This window comes from Chiloscyllium punctatum, chromosome 21 (genome assembly GCF_047496795.1).
Source record: "Chiloscyllium punctatum isolate Juve2018m chromosome 21, sChiPun1.3, whole genome shotgun sequence".
Taxonomy (NCBI): Eukaryota; Metazoa; Chordata; class Chondrichthyes; order Orectolobiformes; family Hemiscylliidae; genus Chiloscyllium; species Chiloscyllium punctatum.
This window is the reverse complement of record NC_092759.1, coordinates 8790945-8816712: the sequence shown is the minus strand read 5'-3', so window position 1 is coordinate 8816712 and position 25768 is coordinate 8790945. Positions and strand designations below refer to the sequence as shown.

General features: G+C 43.4%; 1 protein-coding gene across 5 annotated transcripts in view; it reads left to right on the top strand.

Annotated features, from left to right (window-relative positions):
- LOC140492554 (misshapen-like kinase 1) overlaps nucleotides 1–25768 on the top strand; it is a 309928-nt gene that overhangs the window by 41199 nt on the left and 242961 nt on the right. The window lies entirely within an intron of this gene.

The following is a 25768-nucleotide window of genomic DNA, read 5'->3' as shown; positions in this document are numbered from 1 at the left end:
TGAGCAGAACCTGGAGGATTGTCAGTTGAGCTGAGCTACAATGGCAACCTATACCATCAGTCAAAAATGTTGAACTTGTTACTAGAGGTATAAATGTAGTAAATGGCATAGGTGTACTTGTGGGAAGTTCAGTAAGGACCGGAGGGGGAAAGGAACAGGAGGACATACTGTCAAGCTTAGATAAAGTATGGAGGGATGAGGCTACCATGGAGAAGTTGCACTAGCAGGGAGCATTTGGACTGAAGATGTTATGCTGCAAGGACTTTGTAATGAATTTCCCCTCCCTTCCAAAGTCAGTGGTGGAATATTGGAAGAGGCGTACTTTGTAACTACACTCATCAATTTCTTTGCTCGTGCCTCTGCCCGAAAACACCCTTATCTGCTGTTCCCATGACATTGCTATTCCTGCAAGTTGCGTCAGGTATTTTAAGATGTGGATGTTCTGTTTATGTTCGGTGTACCTTGCCGTATAGCTGGGTAATGAAATGTATTATGCAAATTGTTTACCTGCAAAAGTAGTTTGAATGCAGCTGTACCCTTGAATTGGCATTCTTAAAGTGCAATCACTGTCACCTCACTTCTGGATTTTAGAGCTTTTGTCCCCATTGTGAAAAAGGCTATGATGTCAGGGTCCAAGTTGTGCTGGCGAACCCAATCAACGGGTAATTTCTTTGCAAGCGCAGCTTGATAGCAACTATTGGTGACCCCTTCTTTCACTTTGATCATGAGTAGATGGATTGCATAGGATTGGATTTGTCCATTTTTTTTTGTGCACGTGATATACCTGGACAGCTCTTTCATATTGCCAAGTAAATGCCATCTGTGCTGGAACAGCTTTGTTTATAAGCTGTTATCTGGTGATAAACCTACCAACACACTAAAACAGCAGCTAATGAACTTAAAAGACCCTATACAGACTACAAGCAAAATGAACATCATTTACAAACTACCTTGCAAGAACTGCAACAAACACTACGTTGGACAAATGGGCAGAAAACTAGCCACCAGGCTACATGAACATGAACTAGCCACAAAACGACATGACATAGTATAACTAGTATCCTTACATACAGATGTACAGATACACCCTCCGGGTGCTCCGGTTTCCTCCCACAGTCCAAAGATGTGCAGGCCAGGTGAATTGGCCATGCTAAATTGCCCATAGTGTTAGGTAAGGGGTAAATGTAGATGTAGGGGTATGGGTGGGTTACGCTTCGGCGGGGCGGTGTGGACTTGTTGGGCCGAAGGGCCTGTTTCCACACTGTAAGTAATCTAATCTAATCTAATCTAATCTAATCTAATCTAATCTAATCTAATCTAATCTAATCTAATGACGAAGGACACCACTTCGACTGGGACAACACATCCATCTTAGGACAATCAAACAGAGACATGCATGAGAATTCCTAGAAGCGTGGCATTCCAACTGGAACTATCAACAAACCCATTGATTTGGATCCCATCTACCACAAACTGAGAAAAAGAACAGGAAATGCCATCACCAACACAGGAAATAACATCACCAACCCAAGGAAACCTAAACACATAAATAGGAAGTAGGACATTAACACCAGCATGTCACCAGAGGCTCACTGATGTTACCTAGTATGGTGACAAAACATCTGAAAATGAACTTTCCAGCTCAACAAGCAAACTTGCATCCAGAGCCTCAACCTGAGCTACAAATCTTCTCAAAACTTGCTAATTTCAAGTTCTTCTTTATTTTGTTGTATCTTAACTGTAGTGTTTAAATAAATTGTGTTCTGGTTAACCTTGAGTAGTTTGACCAATCAAATTGCATCTAGAGCACAGTATCTCACATTTACCATACAAAATAAGAAAAAGTTAGGGTCAAGGCTACCCTGTAATGTATGTTTTTTGGGGTGTGGGTGGGGGGGGAGCGGGGTGATGGTCAGATCTGGTCCATAACAATAGCCGTTGCTAAATAGCTGTGAAGTTTGCTGTAAGTGGCCAAAGGCAAGGTTGTTGGTTGCAAACAGTCTGGCAAACACCATTAGAACTGTCATTGGGGGAGTGATGCGTGGTGTGGGTGTTTGGGGAGGGGGCAGGGAGTGAGGGTATGTGGAAGTGTGCCTTGCTGATGATCATACCTTCTTGCCATGGAAGCTGCTTTCTGAATAGGAGTCTTGAACTATCTTGTGAATCAAAAGCATACTAAGGTGGGCGGCACGGTGGCACAGTGGTTAGCACTGCTGCCTCACAGCACCAGAGACCCGGGTTCAATTCCCGCCTCAGGCGACGGACTGTGTGGAGTTTGCACGTTCTCCCAGTGTCTGCATGGGTTTCCTCCAGGTGCTCCAGTTTCCTCCCACACTCCAAAGATGTGCAGGTTAGGTGAATTGGCCATGCTAAATTGTCCGTAGTGTTAGGTAAGGGGTAGATGTAGATGTAGGGGTATGGGTGGGTTACGCTTCGGCGTGGACTTGTTGGGCCGAAGGGCCTGTTTCCACACTGGAAGTAATCTAATCTAATCTAATGTGTTGCTATGTAATGCCATGTGTGAAGGACAGTGCTTGAGTTGTCTAAGATGTCTTTTTTGTCTCAAAAAGGTAAATTACACTTTCAGTAGTTGCTGGGACCATCGCTGTCTTTCATTATTCTTCTAACTTTTGGATTGGAGCTGAAGGCTGAAATTGAAAGTTAAACCTTGAGCAGGAGCTTGTTCTTTTTAAAGAAAGGATAGAACAGTCATGCTGATTTGCTACTTGGATGTTAAAAAGGGCTATTACAGGGAGACTGCTGGCAGCCAGCTGACCAAACAATGTTGGGAAAACAAAAAACAAAAATTGAACTGGTTTTGACATTGTTAGGCAGAACACAGTGTGGCTGTGCTGGGGTTCATATCCAGTTGGGAGAAAGTGAGGACTGCAGATGCTGGTGATCAGAGTCGAGAGTGTGGTGCTGGAAAAGCATAGTTGGTCAGGCAGCATCCGAGGAGCAGGCGAATCAACGTTTTGTACATCCAGTTGAAGAGCTTATGCCCAAAACGTTGATTCACCTGCTCCTCGGATGCTGCCTGACCTGTTGTGCTTTTCCTGCACCACGCTCTCGATTTCCTATCCAGTTTTCAGTTTGTTCAAAGATATGAGAAAAGTCTCTCGTGCAAGTAAAAGTCTCTCTAATAGACTGTGGAAGCAGTTTGCATGGGCTAGTGCCTTTCAGAATTCATACAAGATGTGTCATCCCACGTGCCTGTGACCAACGTATCGTTTGAGGATTGAATAACAATTTAGCATTCATAGTTTGAAACTGTTTGTGAGCTGGCTAGTTAATTTGTCTAGTTAATAACTCTGTCTGTTAGAGAGGGGGGGGCTATGAGTGGGTTTAAAATCATACAGTAAGTCCTTTACCTTTGTTTAGCTTTGCTCTTTTTAAATTGTAGTATTAGTTAATTTCTGTTTAAGCTGTAAACCTGGTAATATCTGTTATTTTTAAAGACTAGTTAAGGACAATTAAGCAATTTTAAGGATCATGGGATATTTTATTTTCACTGTATTGCACTATCCAGCGTTAGTCAGTCTGGTTTGGTCTAGCTATGTCGTAACATTTTTCTTTAATTGAAGTATCGGTGGTCAAGACCGTTCAGACTAAAATACTTGAATCTGAACAAGGAGTGAGAATCGGGAATTCAGCTGTCGAGTCTATTCTGTTATTAAATAAGATCATGGCTACTCTGACTGTAACTTTGAAACTACTTTTTTACTTATCCATTATAATCTTTCACCCTCTTGCTTAGAACCTGACCATGTCTGTTGTAAAAATATTCAAGGATTCTGCTTCTGTAGCTTTTCCAGAAGAATTTCAGTGATCCTTAGAGAGAAATTTCACCTCATTTGTATTTTACATGATAGATGCCTTATTTTTAAACAGTTGTTGTATTCACATTAGTCATGAGTCATGCCATGATATAAGGTGCAACATTTGAAATGTTGTTTAGGTTCTTCATTTGGGGTCATTCAGTTAATTTTTTTGTGATTTTCTCCTTTTTAGATTGCCTAAAATGTGTACGCATTTTGGCGTTTGTCATATCTCCATGTTCCATGCAATAACGCAGTTGGCTAATGGGATAATGATATGAATCTTAATCACCTGGTGATAGTGTATCATTCTGTACCATCGGTCATAGAGTAGACGAATGGACAGTCCTACCCTTCCTAATGGGCTTCTATGCTACATTTGAGTAAGGCCTCCATAAAGCATCTGTTCCCAGCCAAAGACTTGAGGTGTGAACATTGTACAAAAGAGCAACTCAAGCTGTAGGTAAATGTACAGATAGGTCTGTTTATCACTTTGTGATGTAAACTTTGATGTTTAATATTCTAACATTGACTGCCATATGGATGTCTTAGGGCAAACTCTAATTGTTTTGTATCCAGTACTCCTTTTTTTCTGTATTGCATATTAGACTGGAGTTTAAAATCTCTCCTCATTCCACAGATGTTCTTGTCATGTATTTGTTTAACTTTTACTTTGTGTCTCTCTGCTGAGATATATATGCAAGAAGTTGGATTGCAATCTTTTAGGTTGAGTCAGAATGTCAGTTGCATTTCATTCTCGGAAATGGTGTTTCAGTTAGATGCTTAGTTGAGAAAGTGATTGGAGGAATTTCGAACCTGAAGGCATTGATTACTTGCTGAATAGGATATGGTTCCACAGGTACTGACTTTGCCTGAGTGGCAAATTATCCATTTGTGAACATTTGATAAGGGAATGCCAGATAATATGTGAATTGTGTGGTACGACACAACTTGTCTGCTCTTTCTGTTATCAGAGTCATTTGACAGGTTGGGTACAGAAATATTGGCATAATTCTGTGAATGCTTACGTGGTCATGACAGCCACACTTTTAAGAGGGAAGCCAGTGATGCACATCATTGTTTATCAGGTTTGCAAATGCAAGGGTAGGATAGTGTTTCTTTTAAAAACTGCCTTGTTGGGCATGCTCCCAAGTTGAGAAGAGCTGTATTCGAAACAAAGGCTTCACTTATGTAAGACTGAAAAATATATTGGATTGTTTCTATCATTTTACAAAAGCATAGCTTTTAAAATATTTCTTTCTCTCTTCTGGCAAATAATTTGACCTTGTTCTAATTTCTGCAAATTGCCAGTACAATGGTTCTATTGTGTTCACCCAAATACTGTCTAAAAGTGGAACAAAATCATACAGTATGATTTTTCAGGACAGAAAATATGCTAATCATCTGCAGCGGTTAATGAACTCCTAACAGAGTCCAACATTTTCTTTTTTAAAATGCAAAGTAGTAAATTTTTGAAAGACTGTTGAAGTATTTGATAAATGTCATTTTCAATAGCTGTGCTATTTTGTTTCCTGTTGCTCAGTCTCTGCTTGCAAAAATGTAAAATGCCACCCTTTCCAAATTGCAACACATTTCAGAATTTTACAGCTGTCACCCATGTCTTAACACAACCATTTGTTCATCACCCCTATGCTTGCTGACCTACACTAACTCCCAGGTGAACGACATCTTGGATTTCAAATTTCCGTTCTTGTTTTCAAACTCTTGCTTCCTGTTTAATCTCCTGTAGCCCCACAGCCCCCTGTGATTTTGGCACTCTACAATTTTAGTGTCTCAAGCTCCTCTGTAATTGCTACTCAGCTGAAGATGTGATCACCAACTACAAAGTCCCTAACTTCAGGAATCCCCTCTAAATCTGTCCACTTCTCTAAGAGGCTGCCTAAAATCTATTGCCGTTTAACAGATGGAAAAAAAACACAAGGCTGTTCAATGTCAGTGTTGGGAAAATGGGTAGATGAAGGGGATCCAGAAGATGTGATACACTTGAACTCCTAAAAGGAATTTGATAAGGTGTCATAGCAAAGGTGGAGCAAATTCGTGGAGCTGCGTTATTATGTTAACATTAGGTGCAGGAGTAGGCCATTTGGCCCGTTGAGCCTGGACGACCATTCAATATGGTCATGGTTGATCATGCAATTTTAGTATCCCATTTTGACTTTCTCTCCATACCCCTTGATCTCTTTTTAGCTGCAAGGGCCATGTCCAATTCCCTCTTGAATATATCTAATGAACTGGCCCCAACAGCTTCCTGTATGACCAAATGCAACTCTGAGTGAAGAAATTCTTCCTCATCCCAGTTCTGTATGACGTACCTCTTATTCTTAGACTGTGACCCGTATTTCTGGACTTCCCGAACATCACGGTGGCTCAGTGGCTAGCACTGCTGCCTCACAGCGCCAGAGATGCGGGTTCAATTCCTGCCTCGGGTGACTGTCTGTGTGGAGTTTGCACATTCTCTCCCCGTCTGCGTGGGTTTCCTCCGGGTGCTCCGGTTTCCTCCCACAGTTCAAAAAAAAAAGTGCATGCTAGATTGCCCGTAGTGTTTCGTGTATTAGTCAGGGGTAAATGTAGGGGAATGGGTCTGGGTGGGTTGCTCTTCGGAGGATCGGTGTGGACTTGTTGGGTCGAAGGGCCTGTTTCCACACTGTGAGTAATCTAATCAGGACTATTCTTCTTGCATCTAGCCTGTCCAGTAACGTCAGGATTTTGTGTTTCTATGAAATCTACCCCCTACTTGCCCTCCCCTCCTGCTAAATTCCAGTGAGCACAAGCCCAATCAATCCAGTCTTTCCTCCGGTCAGTCCTGCCATCCCAGGAATCAGTCTGGTTTGAATCTTTTGCTGGCCTCTGTCAGTAGCAAGGATGTCTTTCCTCAAAACTGCACACAAAACTCAAGGTGTGGCCTCACCAACACTCTGTATAACTGCAGTAAAGCATCCTTACTCCGATACTCAAATCCTCAGTCTATGAAGGCCACCATGCCATTAGTTTTATTCACTGCCTGCTCCATCTGCATGCCAATCTTCAGTGACTGTTCCACCATGATCCTTGGTTTTGTTGCACCTCACATCTTCCTAAACTGCCACCATGCAGATAGTCTGCCTCCTTGTTTTTGTGATCAAAGTGGATAAGCTAACATTTATCCACATGGTACTGTTTGTCCACTCAGCCAGCCTGTCCAAGTCACCTTGCAGCCTTTTAGCATCCTCCTCACGGCACATGCTGCCATCCAGCTTAGTATCATCTGCAAATTTGAAGCGACTACATTCAATTCCTTTGTCCACATTGTTAATGTACATTGAACAGCTAGGGTCCTAGTACTGAACCCTGCGGCACCCACTCATCACTGCCTGCCATTGTGAAAAGGACTCCTTCATTCTAACTCTCTGCTTCCAGTCTGCCAAGCAGTTCTGGACCCGTGTAAATACATTACCTCCAGTGCCATGGGCTTTAATTTTCTATACTAATCCCTTGTGTGGAACCTTGTCAAAAGCCTTTTGACAGTCCAGATACAAGCATCTACTGATTTACCCCTGTCAATCTACTGGTCACATCATCAAAACAATTCCAGAAGATTTGTCAAGCATGGTTTCCCTTTTGTGAATCCATGCTGAATGGGACCGATTCTGTCACTGTTTCCAAATGCTCAATTATTACATCCTTACTAATTGATTCCAGTATTTTCCCCACCCCTAATGTCAGGCTAACCAGCCAATAATTCCCCATTTTCTCTCTTCTTTCTTTAAAGAGTGGGGTGACATTAGCTACCCTCCACTCCATTGGAACTCTTCCAGAGTCTGCATACTGCTGGGAAATGATAGCTATGCATCCATTATTTCTCAGGCCACTTCCTGAAGTACTCTGGGATGCAGTGCATCAGGCCCTGAAAACGTTTTGAATTTTAATCGATCAATTTCCCCAATACCATTTCCTGCAGTTCTTCCTTCATGCTTGACCACTAGTATTTCTTGAAGGTTATTTGTGACCTCCTTAATGAAGGTAGATCCAAAGAATTTATGGATAGGGGATTGGTTAACAGAGTACAACGTGGGAAACTTTCAGTTGGCAGGCTATGACTCACATAACGTTATGAGGATCAGTGCTGGAGCCTCAGCTTTTTACAATCTATATTCATGAATTATGATCCCAATTTATTGCTCGTGTAAAACTAGATGGAAAGGTAAGTTATGGGGAGGCTACTGATCCTGCAAAGAGATATAAGTGAATAACTTGAGTGCACAGCCAGTTGACACATGGAATATAATGTAGGGAAGAGTGATGTGATTCACTTTGTAGGAATAGAAAGCTAGAATATTTTTTTAAAAGTTGTGAACCTTGTTAGTGATGCTCAGAGTTGTATGAGAAATGGTGTCAGCATGCTGGTGAAGGAAGCAGTTAAGAAAGCAAATGGCATATTGCTTTTTGTTTTAAAGGAATGGGGGTATTGGAATCAAGAAGTCTTGCTACCCTTGTGTAGGTTTTAGTGAGACAACATCTGGATTAAGATTAGATTAGATTAGATTCCCTACAGTGTGGAAACAGGCTCTTCGGCCAGGCCGGTCCATACCGACCCTCCGAAGAGCAACGCACCCAGACACACTTCCCTCTGACTAATGCACCTAACACTATGGGCAATTTAGCATGGCTAATTCACCTGACCTGCACATTTTTGGACTGTGGGAGGAAACCAGAGCACCCAGAGGAAACCCACGCAGACACTGGGAGAATGTGCAAACTCCACACAGACAGTCACCGGAGGCTGGAATTGAACCTGGGACCCTGGTGCTGTGAGGTTCGTTAGTCTTTGAAGTATAGCTGGTGCATTTTTTCATACCCAATGGCATAACCTGAAACTGGTCAGTGTCCATTTGGTGTCATGAAAGGTGAAATTTTCTTTGTTCTCTGATTAAAGATACCTGTCAGTATTCTTTGTGTATTTCAAAGCTGGAAATGCTAGTTGCTTGTCTCTCCTTCTCAATGCTGTCTTCCAGCTATGGAAAATGATATGACTCAGATTTTGTAACTGAATTGACTTGGCGGTAACCAATACAAACATTAGGTTCCAACTGGTTTTGACACCATCAGTGTGGGTGAGCTCTGTTCCCTGCAAATCACTTGGATTATATTGCCTTTGAGCATGCTTTCAATCTCTTTTTGAACCTATGCCAGCTTTAGAGGGTTAAGTCTGTGAGAAGTTGCTTAATTGGAACAATATTTCCAATATCTACATAATGTTAGTACTCCCTAGTTTATTCCCCCATATCTCTCTATGTGATTGCAATAACTCTTTCAAGTCATTTTGATTTGTCTCTGGAAGGTAGCTCAATAATTGATCCCAATTTTTGAGAACATCATTGTCCAGTTTAGTTTGAGGAATATCAAACTTGTAATCATCTGGATTTGATTCTTCACTGAGCAATAACAAGTACCACTTTGTCCTTTTTGTTTTCCTTACCTATCAAAAGACTGCTAGGAATACTATGGCAAGTAACTCACCTCCTGATTCCCTAAAGCCTATCCGTCATCTACATGGCACAAGTCAGGAGTGTGATGAAATACTCCGCACTTGCCTGGATGGGTGCAGCCTCAACAACACTCAAGAAGCTTGACACCATCCAGGACAAAGCAGCTCGCTTGATTGGCACTAATTCCATAAGCATCCATTCCCTCCACCACCGAATTTCAGTAGCAGCAGTGTACTATCCACAAGATGCACTGCACAAATTCACTAAAGATCCTCCAACAGCACATTCAAACCCATGACCACTTCCACCTAGAAGGATAAAGGCAGCAGATGTATGGGAACACCACCATTTTTAAGTTCCCCTCCAGGCTACTCAATGTCTTGACTTGGAAGTATATCGTTGGATCAAAATCCTGGAATTCTTTCCCTATTGGCAATGATGGTCAACCCACAGCAGGTGTACCACCGCGGTTCAAGAAGGCAGCTCGGGCACCACCTTCTCAATGGGAACTAGCAACATAGTTTCTGATGAATTGAACTTCAATTTCTTTATTTTTATTCTTAGATTTCTCCTCCTGCTTCAAACTGTGGCTTTGTGACCTCGTTACTACAGTCCAGAAAATCCCAGGATATACTTCGTGTAACATCTCAGTTGCCTGATTTTCCACTGGCTTTTAAGAAAATAGTGATCCAACTACATTTATTCCTGAGGGCAAACTGTACATTTGTAAAGCAAAGTTTTTCTATTATTTTGACCACCACTTTCACTGGACATCCAACCTTCCCGTACACAGGTTCCCTTTAAAGGGAAATGTAAGAACAATAAGTTCAGAGAACCCTGGAAGTCTAGGTCTTGATAAAGAAGAGTAGGCTTTCCGCATGTTCAAAGGGAGTAATTCAGCTGCAGCCATAGAGGAGTACTGGAAGTGCAGGAGGGAATCAATCAGAGCAAAACATTTTTATGAAAAAGGGCATGCAAGCAGGATTAGGGAGAACCCTGAAGTATTTTATAAATACATTTAAATGGAAGAGGTTGACCAGAGAAAGAGTAGGGCCTGTTGGGGACCAAGAAGCCAAACTGTGTGCAAAGCTGCAGGATATTGGAAGAGCATTGAGACCATAAGATATAGGAGCAGAAGTTAGGCCGTTCAGCCCAGCGAGTCTGCTCCCTCATTCTGTCATGGCTGATATATTTCTCACCACCATTCTCCTGCTTTCTCCCTGTAGCCCTAATTCCCTTTCAATACTCAATGACCTACTTCTAATTGTCTTTAATATACTCAATGATCTGGCCTCCACAGCCTTCTGTGGCAATGAATTCCATAGATTAACCACACTCTAACTGAAGTAGTTTCTCCTCATCTCCGTTTTAGAAGGTCTTCCCTTTACTCTTAAGACTGTGCTCTAGTCTCTGTTACTAATGGAAACAGCTTCCTAATATCTGCTCTGTCCAGGGTATTCAGTATTCTGTATGTTTCAATTAAATCCCCCCCTCCTCCTCTTAAACCCAGATTATAACCCAAGAGTCATAGAGATGTACAGCATGGAAACAGACCCTTCAGTCCAACTCGGCCATGCTGACTAGTTAGATTAACTTAATCTAGTCCCATTTGTCTCCGCTTGGCCCATATCCCTCGAAACCATTTCCATTCACTTACCCATCCAGATGTCTTTTAAATGCTGTAATTGTATCAGCCTCCACCACTTCCTCTGGCAGCTCATTCCGTACATGCACCCCCCTCTGCCCCTCTTGGGTCTTTTTTATATCTTTCCCCTCTCACCCTGGACCTATGCCCTCTAGTTCTAGACTCTCCCACCCTAAGGAAAAGACTTTTTGTCTCTTTGTCCTATCCATGCGCCTCATGATTTTATAAACCTTTACAAGGTTACCCCTCAGCGTCCAGCGCTCCAGGGAAAACAGTCTCTCCCTGTAACTCAAACTCTCCAACCCTGGCAACATTCTTGTAAATCATTTTTGAACCCTTTCAAGTTTCACAACATCCTTCCGATAGGAAGGAGACCAGAACTGCATGCAGTATTCTAAAAGTTGCCTAACCAAATGTTCTGTACAGCTGCAACCTCACCTCCCAACTCCTAAACTCAGTGCTTTGACTAATAAAGGAAATCATACCAAATGCTGCCTTCACTATCCTATCTACCTCATTGCTAATTGCTCATATGTTAAGCTTTGCATTCGTGGGACTATTCTTGTGAACCTCCTTTGAACACGCTCCATGGCCTGTACATCCTTGCTGAGAAATGGGGACCAAAACTGCATACAATATTCCAAATGTGGTCTGACCAGACCCTTTTAGAGCTGGACATGGCCCTTGTGACTGAAGGGATTAAGGGGGATGGAGCAAAAGTGGGAATGAGTTACTGAAATTGCATGATCAGCCATGATCATATTGAATGGCCCACTCCTGCACCTGTTTTCTGTGTTTCTATGCAAGAAGGAATTGAGGGAATTTGCTTTCATCGGTTGAGGCATAGAATATAAGAGCAAGGTGGTAATGTTAGTGTTGTACAGCATGTGGATTAGGCCACAGCTGAAGCACTATGTGCAGTTCTGGTCAGCTTACTACAAGAAGGCTGTGATAGCACTGGAGGGGGTACAGAGAAGGTCCACCAGAATGGTACCTTGGATGGAGAAATGGAATTATGAGGAGAGACTAGATGGGCTTGGATTGTTTTTTTTAGAGCAGAGAAGATGGAAGGATACAAATTTGAGCTGTATATTATGAGGAGTATGAATTTGTGAATAGAGAGCAGCTGTTCGCTTTGGTTGCAGTGTCAATTGCAAGAGGACACAGTTTTAGGATAAGGGACAGGAGATTCAGAGGGGATTTGGGGAAAAAGCTTTTTCACTCCAACTGGTGCAAATGTAGAATGCACTGCATAGGAAGGTAGTGGAGGCTAAAAACCTTACAGCCTTGAAAAGATATTTGAATGAGTGCTTCAAATATAATATTCAAGGAAATGGCACAAGTGCAAGAAAATGGGTTTAACATTTTTTTAGTGATAACTGTGTTGGTGCAGATTCAATGGACGAAAGGGCATTTTCTACATTGTATGAATCTGTTGATTTGAATCTATACAATGGAATGCTACTCTACTCACCATGAATTCCACAGATCACAACTTTTTGGCAATGCTCTTTCCAAAGTCAGTACCTTCTCATCTTTCACTATCAGAGATTGACTTGCTCTTGGATTTCTTAATTTTAATTTCTGTACTTGCCCCTGGTGGTACACAAGTATCTTATCCGCACAGGTAAATTCTTTGAAGAGATCTTGTACTTTCTCATTAATCAATCCCTAACCAGGCTGTACATTAATTTGCAGCTCTCCAGCTTCCACTGGAATCTCCTTTAACCACTTTACCACGTACCTTGTTTACCACATTTGTTTTCCCAGTGCTTTTCTTAAGCCATCAGCACTGCGACTTCAAGGGTTTTTACGTCTCTGCCGCCACCCTCCACCCCACCACACCCTTAAAAAATTGAGCGTCCTTTTTTTTAAATCTGTGGTAAACTATCTTTACTATCTTAAATGCGATATTCTGTTTCTTTACTACCTGAGTACTTCTCTTTTCCCCAATTTGTCCCTCACCAATTTAAATTGAAACAAAGTTTTGATTTAGGAGCTAACTTATAATGATCTGCCATTTCTGCTAATCTTACAATCTTAACTCTCAGTTCTTCCACGAGTTCTCATTACTTCAGGAGGTGAATTTTTGAACTCCTTCAAAATAAGTCTCTCGAAGACATCAGTTGTCTAATTTAATTTTAGTGCCATTATCTACCTATCAAAGTGACTTAATTTGATTCTTTCAAACTCCATGTACACGTCACAGGTTTTTCTTAGGTTCGTAAAATATTTGTCTGTAGGCTTCTGGCACCAATTCTGCACTTAAGACGGCATTTTTCATCTCCTCAAACTCCCCAGACACTTCCTCTGATAATGATGCAAATACCTCACTAGCTCCACCTACCAATTTTGTTTGAATCAGCAATACTCAGATGGTCATAAAATAATACAGCGCAGAACAGGCCCTTTGGCCCTCTGTGCTGACCTGTGAACTAATCTAAGCCCATCCCCCAACACTATCCCATGATCCATGTGCTTATCCAAGGACTGCTTAAATGCCCCTAAAGTGGCTGCGTTAACGACATTGGCAGGCAAGGTATTCCACGCCCTTACAACTTTGAGTAAAAGAACCGCTCCCTGACATCTGTCTTAAATCTACCACCCCTCGATTTGTAGCTATGCCCCTCGTACAAGCAGACATCATCCTAGGAAAACGACTCTCACTGTCCATCCTATCTAATCCTGTGATTATCTTGTATGTCTCTGTTAAATTCCCTCTTAGCCTTCTTTCCAATGAGAACTGGCCCAAGTCCCTTTGCTCCAGACCAGGCAGCATCCTGGTAAATCTCCTCTGCACCTTTTCCAATGCTTCCACATCCTTCCTGTAATGGGGCAACCAGAACTGTACACAATATTCCAAGTGCGGCCACACCAGCCTTTTTGTATAGTTGCAGCATGATAACTTCCCACTTCTGTCTTTGACTGGCCCTATTCCTTCCCTAGTCATCCTTTTATTCCTCACATACCTATAAAGGCTTTAGGGAACTCCTTTATTCTACCTGCTAAACAGTACTCATGTCCCCTCCTTTCTCTTCTTAACTCTCTTTAAATCCTTCCTAGCTAATCTGTAACTCTCCATTGCCTCATCCGAATCATCTTGTCGCAACGTCACATAACCGTCCCTCTTCCGCTTAACAAGTGATACAACTTCTTTAGTCAACCACAGTTCCCTTATCACTTCCTTCCTGTCTGACAGGGATTTACCTATCAAAGACACACAATATCTATTCCCCAACCCCTGCATTTTGCTGCCCCATTCTATGTCTCCTAGATATTGCCTAATTGCAATATAATTGCCCTTCCCCATGTACCTATCCCTTTCCTTTGCTAAACTAAAAGTAACCAAATTAGGGACACTCTCTCCAAAGTGCTCACCTATCACTAAATCAAACACCCGGCCTGGTTCATTACCAAGCACCAGATCCAGTGTGCCCCCCACCTTGTCAACCCTTCGACATACTGTGTCAAGAAACCCTCCTACACACACCATTTCGTTTCTTTAGCTACTTTCTCAAATGAAATGAAGAAGGCTAACACCTCTTTCTTATCAAACTATGCAAATGCTTGGGCTTTTGGCGACAATGGATTTGCCCTTCAACCCTTAACTACAAAATAGCAACTGAGCCAATATAGTAACTTCTGATAAACAGACCCTTGGCAAAGGCAATGTCAGTAAAACAGATTCTGTCTCGCTTTCGCTGTCTCTCCCCTGCAAGAATCACATGTGAGACAGATGTAGTTTCTATAATCAGCTTCAAAAACCCAACAACTGATGAAAGATAAAGTGAAGCCCTGGTTCTGTGGGAGCCTGATTCCACCCATTTGTGCTGCTTCGACTGTTCTAAGTTTCTATTTTAAAAAAAAAGGGCTTCTCAAGCCATTTACTTTATTGACCAGGAAGAAACAGCTCAGCGCCTATAGCTTAAAACTTCTTTTAAAATGAAACAAAACACCTCTCAAAGGCATGGCATTGTTACATTAAGAATAGTGAGTGTTGTCTTGAAGCTTTGGGCTAGGTGAGGGGAGTGAATATTTAAAGCTTTTCTCACTTGTCTGGTGCAGTTGGGAACGTGTTGTGCATAAAATTGAGTGTGAGCATGAGTCGCTGTGTTGCTCAGCCTATGACTCACTGTTGGGCAAAACTCAGTGTGGAGCAGGGGATGTCAAAATATGTTAACTCAGGGTGGTCCTGTTGATTTGACTGTGTGGTGTTAAAGTTCAACTTCCTGATACTGTCTGGCACAGCAACCCAACCAATTTCTTTAAAATTATCAGTTTACATTGTTCGATGGAGGACATAACAAAAGCACATTCAGTTTGTTTATAATCATTTTCAACAGTGTCCTCCTTGTGTTGCTCCTCCCAAGAAAGGAATGCGATTGGTGAAGGTGTCATTGCTGCAGTTTCAGCATATGATCCCCAAAAGACTGACCTGTATGGATTAATAGTTGCATGCTTATCAGCAGTGCTGAAGCCTCATGCTCAAGTAACTGTTCCATATGATCTGAATAGTCTGAATAGGGGAAAGAGGGTGCAGAAAGTAATGGGAGGAAGATTAGATTCCCTACAGTGTGGAAACAAGCCTTTCGGCCCAACAAGTGCACACTGACCCTCCGAAGAGTAACCCACCCGGACCCGTTTCCCTCTGACTAATGCACCTAACACTTTAGTATGGCCAATTCACGCTACCCTGCACATCTTTGACTGTGGGAGGAAACCAGAGCACCCGGAGGAACCTCCACACAGGCAGTCGCTCGAGGCTGGAATTGAACCTGGGACCCTGGTGCTGTCAGGCAGCAGTGCTACCTTGCCTATTTTTCTAAGAGATATTTCGTTGTATTTTCTATGTACCTGCACGTACAGAATCATCCGGTACAGAAATAGGACTTTTTGCCCTTTGTAGCTCTGACCCTGAAGAGCTTGCTAAAGAGTTTTGTTTTTCAATTTTGCAAATGTTTCATTTCAAATTTTCCATTTTGCAAATATTTTATTGCTAATTGAAAGTGACTACTGTTTCACTATGTTGTAGATTGTAACTTGCTAAATCAATTAGAACATAGAACATAGAACATAGAACAATACAGCGCAGTACAGGCCCTTCGGCCCTCGATGTTGCGCCGATCAAAGCCCACCTAACCTACACTAACCCACTATCCTCCATATACCTATCCAATGCCCGCTTAAATACCCATAAAGAGGGAGAGTCCACTACTGCTACTGGCAGGGCATTCCATGATCTTACGACTCGCTGAGTGAAGAACCTACCCCTAACATCAGTCCTATATCTACCCCCCCTTAATTTAAAGCTATGCCCCCTTGTAATAGCTGACTCCATACGCGGAAAAAGGTTCTCACTGTCAACCCTATCTAACCCCCTAATCATCTTGTACACCTCTATCAAATCACCCCTAAACCTTCTTTTCTCCAAAGAAAACAACCCCAAGTGCCTCAGCCTTTCCTCATAGGATCTTCCTACCATACCAGGCAACATCCTGGTAAACTTCCTCTGCACCCGTTCCAGTGCCTCCACATCCTTCCTATAGTATGGCGACCAAAACTGCACACAATATTCCAGAAGCGGCCGCACCAGAGTCTTATACAACTGCAGCATGACCTCAGGACTCCGGAACTCAATTCCTCTACCAATAAAAGCCAGTACGCCATATGCCTTCTTCACTGCACTATTTACCTGGGTGGCAACTTTCAGAGATCTGTGTACATGGACACCAAGATCCCTCTGCTCTTCCACACTACCAAGTAGTCTACCATTAGCCCAGTAATCCATCTTTTTATTACTCTTGCCTTCTTTCCCTTTTTTGTCAATTGTTTTTGTTTCTATGTTCTCTAATTACTAGCATGTTTTATTTGCTCTCAAAATCCTTCCTGCCTTAAAGCATGTCTGTCAAATTTCACCGAATTTTCTTTCTCTGGTCTAAGGAGACCAATCCCAGCTTCTCCAGTCTCACTACATAATTGAAGTCCATCATCCTTGGTTCTATTCCAGTCAATCTTCACTGGAAGGAAGTGAGGACTGCAGCTGCTGGAGATCAGAGCTGAAAATGTGTTGCTGGAAAAGCGCAGCAGGTCAGGCAGCATCCAAGGAGGAGGAGAATCGACGTTTCGGGCATGAGCCCTTCTTCCTGAAGAAGGGCTCATGCTCGAAACGTCGAATCTTCACTGGACCCTCTCCAAGACTTTGACATCCTTCCAATACCCAGCTTGGCCTTGATGTTGTAGCTGGGGCCTAACCAATTTTTGTGCACCTTTTCAGGAGGGGACACTAGATCACTGTTGGATAGAATCAGCCAGAGATCCTATCTCTTCCTTCAGCAACCTCCCAAATTTGGAAGCTGTTGGACCATTTCTATTGCTGCTCTGGCTGAGGTTAATTAACCTGGCATAGGCCAGTTATCAGATTAGCACCTTGGTAGTGTATGTGGCTAGTCATGTATGATGCTGTGTCAAGGGGAGACAGTGGCAATCGTTTCACTGAGTGCACTCGTTCAGCTCCCATCACAGCAATTCAGGGAATTTAAAATGAGCTAAGAACATTTTGGAACTGAAAACTAATCTCCGTAATAGTGACTATTGTCATGAAAACCCATCGATGTTCCTAAAGTCATTTTGGAGAAAGAAACTTTCCCATGTTACCAGCATCACCTGTTTATAAAGCTTTTCTTCCGCCAATTAGCCATCCCAGTTTACAATATTTAGAATGCAATTTGTTTACATCTCTCAAAAAAATGCATTTTGAGGCATGCTGTCAATGATTCTCCAAAACACCTTTATTGATTATATTCCAAGGGTTTCAGAAAGCATTCAATAAGGTTCCTCATGACAGCAAAGTTAGAGCACTTGGAATACAGGAAGAACTGACTATTTGGATACAGAACTGGCTCAAGGTAGAAGACAGAGGGTGGTGTTGGAGGGTTGCTTTTCACATTGGAGGCCTGCGACCATTGGTGTGCCACAGTGATCAGTGCTAGGTCCACTGCTTTTTGTTTTTTATATAAGCGATATGGATGTTAAAATAGGAGATATACCTATTAGCAGATGATACCAAAGTTGGAGGTGTAGTGGACAGTGAAGAAGGTTACCCCCAAGTACAACAGAATTAGATTAGATTACTTACTTACAGTGTGGAAACAGGCCCTTCGGCCCAACAAGTCCACACCGCCCCGCCGAAGCGCAACCCACCCATATCCCTACATTTACCCCTTACCTAACACTAGGGGCAATTTAGCATGGCCAATTCACCTAACCTGCACATCTTTGGACTGTGGGAGGAAACCGGAGCACCCGGAGGAAACCCACGCAGACACGGGGAGAACGTGCAAACTCCACACAGTTAGTCACCTGAGGCGGGAATTGAACCCGGATCTCTGGCGCTGTGAGGCAACAGTGCTAACCACTGTTGATCAGATGGGCTAATGGGTGAGGAATAGCAGATGGAATTTGATTTAGATAAATGTGACGTGCTGCATTTTGGAAAGGCAAATCAGGGCAGGATTATATACTTCATTGCAAGGTCCTGTGGAGTGTTGCTGTTCAAAGAGATCTTGGCGTGCAAGTTCATAACCCATTGAACATAGAGTTGCAGTTAGATAGATAGGATAGTGAAAAAGACATTTGGGATGCTTGCTTTTATTGATCAGTGCATTGAAGGAGTTGGGAGGTCATGTTGTGGCTGTACAGGACATTGGTTAGGCCATTTTTGGAATACTGTGTTCAATTCTGATCTCCTTCCTATCAGAAGGATGTTGTGAAATTTGAAAAGGTTCAGACAAGATTTACAAAGATGTTGCCAGGGTTGGTGAGGTTGAGATATAGGGAAAGGCTGAATAGGCTGGGGCTATTTTTGCTGAGAGCATCAGAGGCTAAGGAGTGATTTTATAGAGGTTTATCAAACCAGGAGGGGCATGGGAACGTTAAATAGGCAAGGTCTTTTCTCTGGGGTGGCTGAGTCCAAAACTGGAGAGCATATGCTTAAGGTGAGAGGGGAAAGATTTCAAAGGGATGTAAGAAGCAGTGTTTTCACACAGAGGGTGGTGTGTGTATGGAATGAGCTGCCATAGGAAGTGGTGGAGACTGGTACAATTGCAACATTTAAGTGGCATTTGGATGGGTATTGATTAGGAAGGGTTTGGAGGGATATGGGATAAATGCTGGCAAATGGGACTGGATTTATTTGGGATAATTGGTTGGTGTGGGCGAATTGGACTAAATGGTCTGTTTCCATGCTGTATGAATCTGACTCTTGACCCTATGGCTGTATAACTAACGCCTGCTCCTAGTTTTTAAGTTCTTGGCATCATTAAATTTGCAAGCTGCCTAGTCCTGTTGCCGATAGCGGCTGGGGAAGAGACTGGACTTGATTGTGAGTACAGACATTCTGGAAGGGGCCTAGAGTAGCTTCAGCCTTTGCACACTATATTTAAGGAGGTAATTGGAGCCCATGAGAGAAGGAGGGATGAGGAGCATTCATTTTTGTCCATGTGGAATTGGACCCTCTGCCCTGTCCTGACTGCCCATTTCGTCTTAGCAACACCATCTTTACTCTGTTCTATCTTGTAACTGATCTTCTGTATGTCACCAGTCACTCTGTCCTGGTGTATCTAACTCTGTTGATGTGTCTGTTGTGTTGACTGAATCTCATACTTTCTTCAGTTTCTGTAGTTGAATTTTTTTTCCCCTCAAAGGTGTTCTTGAAGGCAAGGCTCCATTAGCATCTGGAAGGAATAAATGACTTCACATTTGGGTATAGGCAGTTGTCTTGTCAGTACTCTGATCTGACCAAGGAACCCTGTCCAGAACCCTAACCTGTCTTTTCTCTCTCAAGCTATTGATTGACCTGTTTATTGATATTTTCTGTTTTATTACATAATCTCAAAACTAATTTCATTCCCTTATGCTGTCACTGTTCAGGCAAAGTGTTTCTCAGTTCTCACCTTCTAGCAGCAACACATCACTGATGTAATTATTTCCTCCATGCAATGTTTATTAATAAATATTGTACAGCAAATTGATTTGTTTTTGTCTGTCAGTCTTGCTGTGATTGTGACCATGATGTAGATTTTTTTTATTTCATGGTTGTGCCCAAAAGCACAAGTGTGTATAAATACTGGAAGAGTGCAGCAATGTTATGATAGGTGTGAGCTACCAGTAGAAAATTCTGTTTGATCAATAAGATATTACTAGAAAGATTGGTGACTGTAAAGGTGACTGAGAAATTGTTAAAAATCTCACAACACCAGGTTATAGTCCAACAGTTTAATTGGAAGCAAAGTGCAATGTAACTCTGCAAGTACAAATTCACCACACAAAGTGTGTGTGTGTGTGTGTGTGTGTGTGTGTGTGTGTGTGTGTGTGTGTGTGTGTGTGTGTGTGTGTGTGTGTGTGTGTGTGTGTGTGTGTGTGTGTGTGTGTACTGAGTGCAGAGTGTCTTAAGTCTGTGAGGTGGTGCATGTGTGGGAGTGTGTGTGTCTATAAGGGTTGTGGGTGTCTGTGTGTACCTGTGTGTGTGTGTGTGCGTGTGTGTAGTGCAATGGTGATCACCTGTAATGTGACATGGACCCAAGGTCCCGGTTGAGGCCCTCCGTATGGGTACCGAACTTAGCTATCAGCCTCTGCTCGGCCACTTTGCTCTGCCTGTCCCAAATTCCACCTTGGAGGAAGGTCCGAGGCTGAATGTCCTGGACCATGAAGTGTTCCCCAACTGGGAGGGAACCCTCCTGTCTGTTGATTTGTTGTGCGGTGCCCGTTCATCCATTGTTGTAGCCTTTGCTTGGTTTCCCAAATGTACCATGCCTCCGGGCACCTTGCCTGCAACGTAGAAGATAAGACAATGTTGGCTGAGTCACATGAGTACCTGCCATGTACAAGGTGGGAGGTGTTCCCACGCGTAATGGTGGTATGTTGACCTCAAATCTTAGACACACCAAAAAAAAGGTGAGAAATGATCCTTCCTGTACCCTCAGCTGGAAAAATGTCCCTTGCTGTTTCTCTGCTTCCCAATATGTGCACAGTTACACTAATTTGCTTTTTGTGGAATTCCAAAAGAACACTGGCAAATTGCAGGAGTGGGCAGATAGGTGACAGATGAGGTTCAATGCAGAGATGCTCTTTGGTTGGATGAACTGAAATACAATACAATATAGAAAGCACAATTATAAAGGGAGTACAGCAGCAGAGGGGCTGGATTATTGAAGGTGTCAGGACAAGTGGTGAGTACAGTTTATACACCATATGGTGTCCTTAACTTTATTAATGGAGTGTCAAGTATACCCCATTACTATCAGTAGGGAGGTGATGTTGAATTGTACAAGACACTTGTTAGACAAGGGAGACAAGTCCCAGGGATTTGCTGGGATTTATCTCCAGAATGCTGAGGAAGCCATCTGAGGAAACTGTTGGGGCCTTGTATAACATTTTTGTTTTCTCTTTCGTCAAAGGTAAAGTCCCAGAGGACTGGAAAATAATAATCCTTTGTCAAAGAAGGGCAACGGGGACAATCTGAGAAATTCCATGCCAGTGAGCCTGGTGTCAGTGGTTGCGGAATTATTGGAGAGGATTCTGAGCAATAAGATTTGTTCATATTGGGAAATATATGGACTTAGTAATAGGCAGTGTGGTTTTGTGTATTTCTCCAAACTTGAATGAGTTTTTATGATTGTGAGCAAAGCAGTAGATGTTGCCTATGTGGAGTTTAATTTGGCCAAATGCGATGTGATGCATTTTGGGAGATCTGATGGAGAAGGGAAGTATACAGTAAATGGCAAACTTTTAGTTGCATTAACATACGGAGCATTAAGGAGTACAGGTCTGCAGTTACTTGAAAGTGGCAACGCAAGTTGATAATGTCCAGAAGGAATATGGCATGTTTCATTGAACAGGGCAGAGAGGATACGAATTGGCAAATTGTTTTGTAACTGTGTAGAACTTTGGGCCACATTTGGAATATTGTGTACAGTTCTGTTTGCTGTGCACCCAGAAGATAATGTGGACGGTTTGGAGAGGGTACAAAAATGGTTGTATTAGATATGAGGAGAGATTGCATAAACTTAGTTTGTTTTTACTTGAAGGTCAAAGGATGAAGTTTTCAAAATTAAGAGTTATGGATATTCAGAATCTTTTTTGTCAGGGTAGAAAGATCCATTAATAAAAGGGAATAAGTTTGAAGGAAATGTGCTGCCAGAGGTTCAGGTGGCTACAGTAGCAACGTTTGAGGCAAGTTGAGAGGTATGAATGTAGAAGCAGTTCACAAGAATGGCTCCAACAATGAGAGACCTCAATTGAAAATAGATTCAAGTAGAGTCATAGAGATGTACAGCATGGAAACAGCCCTTCGGTCCAACCCGTCCATGCCGACCAGATATCCCAACCCAATCTAGTCCCATCTGCCAGCATTTCTGTTTGGATTGAAGACTGAGAGGAAATCTGATAAATTTCAAAATCATAAAAGCAGTCTCATTAGATGGGAGAACTTGTTTCTGCTTGCGGAATAAAAAGAACAAGAGGGCTTAGATTTAGTGATATGCAAACAAAGTAAGAGTGACAGTGCAAGGAGCTAGAAGCTGAGCAGGTCTGATGGCATCCAGAGAGACCAATTTGGTTTTTGGGACAGAGATTTTGAAGTGTTGAGTTTTCGCTTTCTTGTCTTCTCTCAGTAATCAGTTTTATTGATGATATTTTCTCCCATATTTAAGGCTTGGTTTTCTGTGTCTGAATTTATGAACTTAGTGATTTCCTTTGATCTGTGAACTTTCTTACAGAACCTTTTTTTGGTCATGCACATCTTGTCTTTGAAGGAAATTTGTAAAGAATGTTTATTGAGATAGGTTTCCCTTTTTCTGATGTATTCTGTGCTTCCTTTCCCCTCCCTGCGAGCAATCTGGCTGCAAATAATCACATTCTTGTCACCTCTGACTAGTTTGCACAAATTCCCACTGAAACTGAAGATTCAAAGCCTGAGCCCTTGGCAGAAAAGGCAGCAGGATCCCCATTGTGAACCACAATCAGTTTGAATTCCTAATCATGCTGCTCGAACCTCAGCCCATTGCAACCATTACATGTTGCTGGTCAAAGTGGAATAAATCATGGACCTTTTTGACATGATAATGAATAGCCCATGTAAGATGAATCATTACACCTCTGGAAAGTGGGTGGTTTGATGGTAGCAGTGATGGAAAGGCTGGTATTTTGTTCAGTTGTTTTTCTGCTTTTTGCTTTTAGTGCATAGATGGTGAACATATTGCAGATAGGTTGCTTGTCCATCCATGAGCCCTATCTGCTTAAGTGCAGATAATTGGCCTTTTCAGGGCCAGCTTTACCACTTGAGAAGAACTTCCCTTCATTTTTTTCCCTTCAATACCAGACTGGCTGGAATGCTGATATGTTGAGCAATAGTATCCCTCAAGAAAAAATGAATTGATAACAAACCAAGGCATTTTGCTTTTGGGCATTATAAAACATTTGTTTGTGGCAAGTGGTATTGTAAAGTGATACAAACAGAAGTTACTGGAAAAACTCAGCAGGTCTGGCAGCATCTATGCAGAGAAATCAAAGTTAAAGTTTTGGGTCTGGTGACCCTTCTCGGCCTTTTGGCTAGGAATATGTGTAGTTCCTGAGGACCAGAGGAAGAGTTTCTGCTTGAGTGCTGCAGGTTTGATGCAGCAGACGTGTGCTGGTAGGGGAGATACCACTGGGGTTGAGTTGCGAGTCGTTGGGAGCTACAACTCATCATCGCTGGATCGTGATAGGACGTTGGAGGTTCGTTTGGTTGTGCTGACCTGCTCTTGGTGGATCTTCATGCTGGCTTGGCTTAATGCCAATTCAGGTACCAGCCAACCTGAGAGCTATGGCCTCCGCAGCCGCTCGCAGCCCAGCCCAGGTCAGGGCAATCGCAACCCAGTCAGGGTGACTGTGAAGAAGGTGGAGAAGCGTACACCAGTCGATTAGACAGTGTTTGTCAAGAAGATTTTGCTGGAGTGCTGCGGGTTTGAAGCAGCAGATGTGTCCTGCCTGCAGGATTTCCCTGGGACAGGCTATTTGGACGTGACCTTCAGGAGCGTGAAGAATTGCGAGCAGCTCCTGAAGGTCTTCAAGGAGAAGGAACGAGAACCTCTGTTCTCCATCTTGTCAGCGGTCCCGTTGTGTGTGCTTCCTGCACAGAGGAGTCGGGTTGTTACATTCCATATGTACAACCCCCATGTCCTGACCTTCCTGAGAAGAAACGTCCAGGTCGAGGGAGAAAGCACCGATGTGGCCGATCCTTTTGGGATCTGGACTAGCAAGTGGCAGGTCAGGGTAACCCTGACGGTCGATGCCAGTGAGAACATCCTTCAACCAACCATCCTGTTTTGCCATCGGAGGAAGCAGAGGTTACCTGACGTACGCAGGGCAGCTGAAAGTGTGCTGAACCTGCGGGAGGTCAGGCCACATGGCGGCGGATTGTAAGGTGACCGTCTGTCGAAACTGCAAGCAGGAAGGCCACCCGACCAAGGAATGTGAAGAGGCCAAGAACAGTAATCTGTGTGGAGAGGCGGGCCACATGTACAAGGCCTGCTCAAGATGAGGGGCCGCCACCTATGCACAGATGGCCGGAGGTGGCAACACAAGCCGTGGACCACATAAGACCAGCAAGGTACCACAAAACAGCATTGGAATGGTGCAGGAAGGGCAGGCGGGAGTGGGGCAGGCGGCAGACAGTGGGGAGGTGCAGCAGCCCATCCAAGCTCCTTCAATATCGACTGAGGAATTGGAAGAGGAGGGAACAAAGGAGGCAGAGGATTGGACTACTGTCAAAAGCAGGAAGAGGAAACCTTGCCAGGCCCCCAAAGTCACCCAGCCACCCAGCAAAGGGGGAAATGACACCTACACACGAGGATACAGGTAGCTCTTCGGATGGTGAGGATGGGCGCAAGGAGGGTTGTCATCAGAGGAAGAGACAGAGTGCTGTGGGGGGAAAAAGGAGGGCAGCACCACCCAAACAGGAAAAGATGATCCCTCTGAGGGGATGGGTAAAGACCACCCCCCACCTGGTGAGAACCAAGAGGTACCCACCGCCCCACAGCTTCAGGTAACTGGGAGCAGTGGTCCTGTGACAGCTCCGCTGTCAGACAGAGAACTGGACTGTGCAGACCCTGGGCCCGACTCGAAGTAACCAGAGTGGGGAAATGGTTGCAGCGTGGAGCCGGTCAGCTACCTCAGCTCTGGGAGGGTCCAGTAATTTGCCGTCACCACAGGGATGCACACAGCTACCCCAGAGAGTGAAGACCAGCAACAAATGGACACTTGTAACCTGGTAAATTGTTAAAATGGAGATAAAAATTGCCAGTATCAATGTGCGTAGCATCAAATTTGCTACGTGATGTGTTTCTACGATGGCCTTCCTGGCCAACGTTAAAGCCAATGTCCTGTTTCTCAAGGAGTGTGGGATACCACACCTCAACAGCTGCAGGAGATGGTCGAGCCGTCAGTTTGGTCAGGGGGGACAACGATAGCTGCACCTCCGACCTGGGTATCTTGTTGGAAGGAGGCAACTTCACCATCTCTGAGGTTAAGGAGGTGGTGGGCAGGCGCCTTCTTGTCACTGATGTCATGTACAGGAATGCTCCCCGAGACTGATTAATGTGTACGCCCCAGTGGGTAAGAGTGAACGGTAGGCCGTCCTGCCACCCTCCCCCGATGGCCACCTTTGTGTGTGGCTGCATCAAACTGTGCGTCGATCCCTGGTACGCAAACCCCAAGTGTCACTACATACTGAGCTTCTACCTGTCCCCGGTGTTGCGAAGGATGGGCCTGGCCTTGTTGCTGTG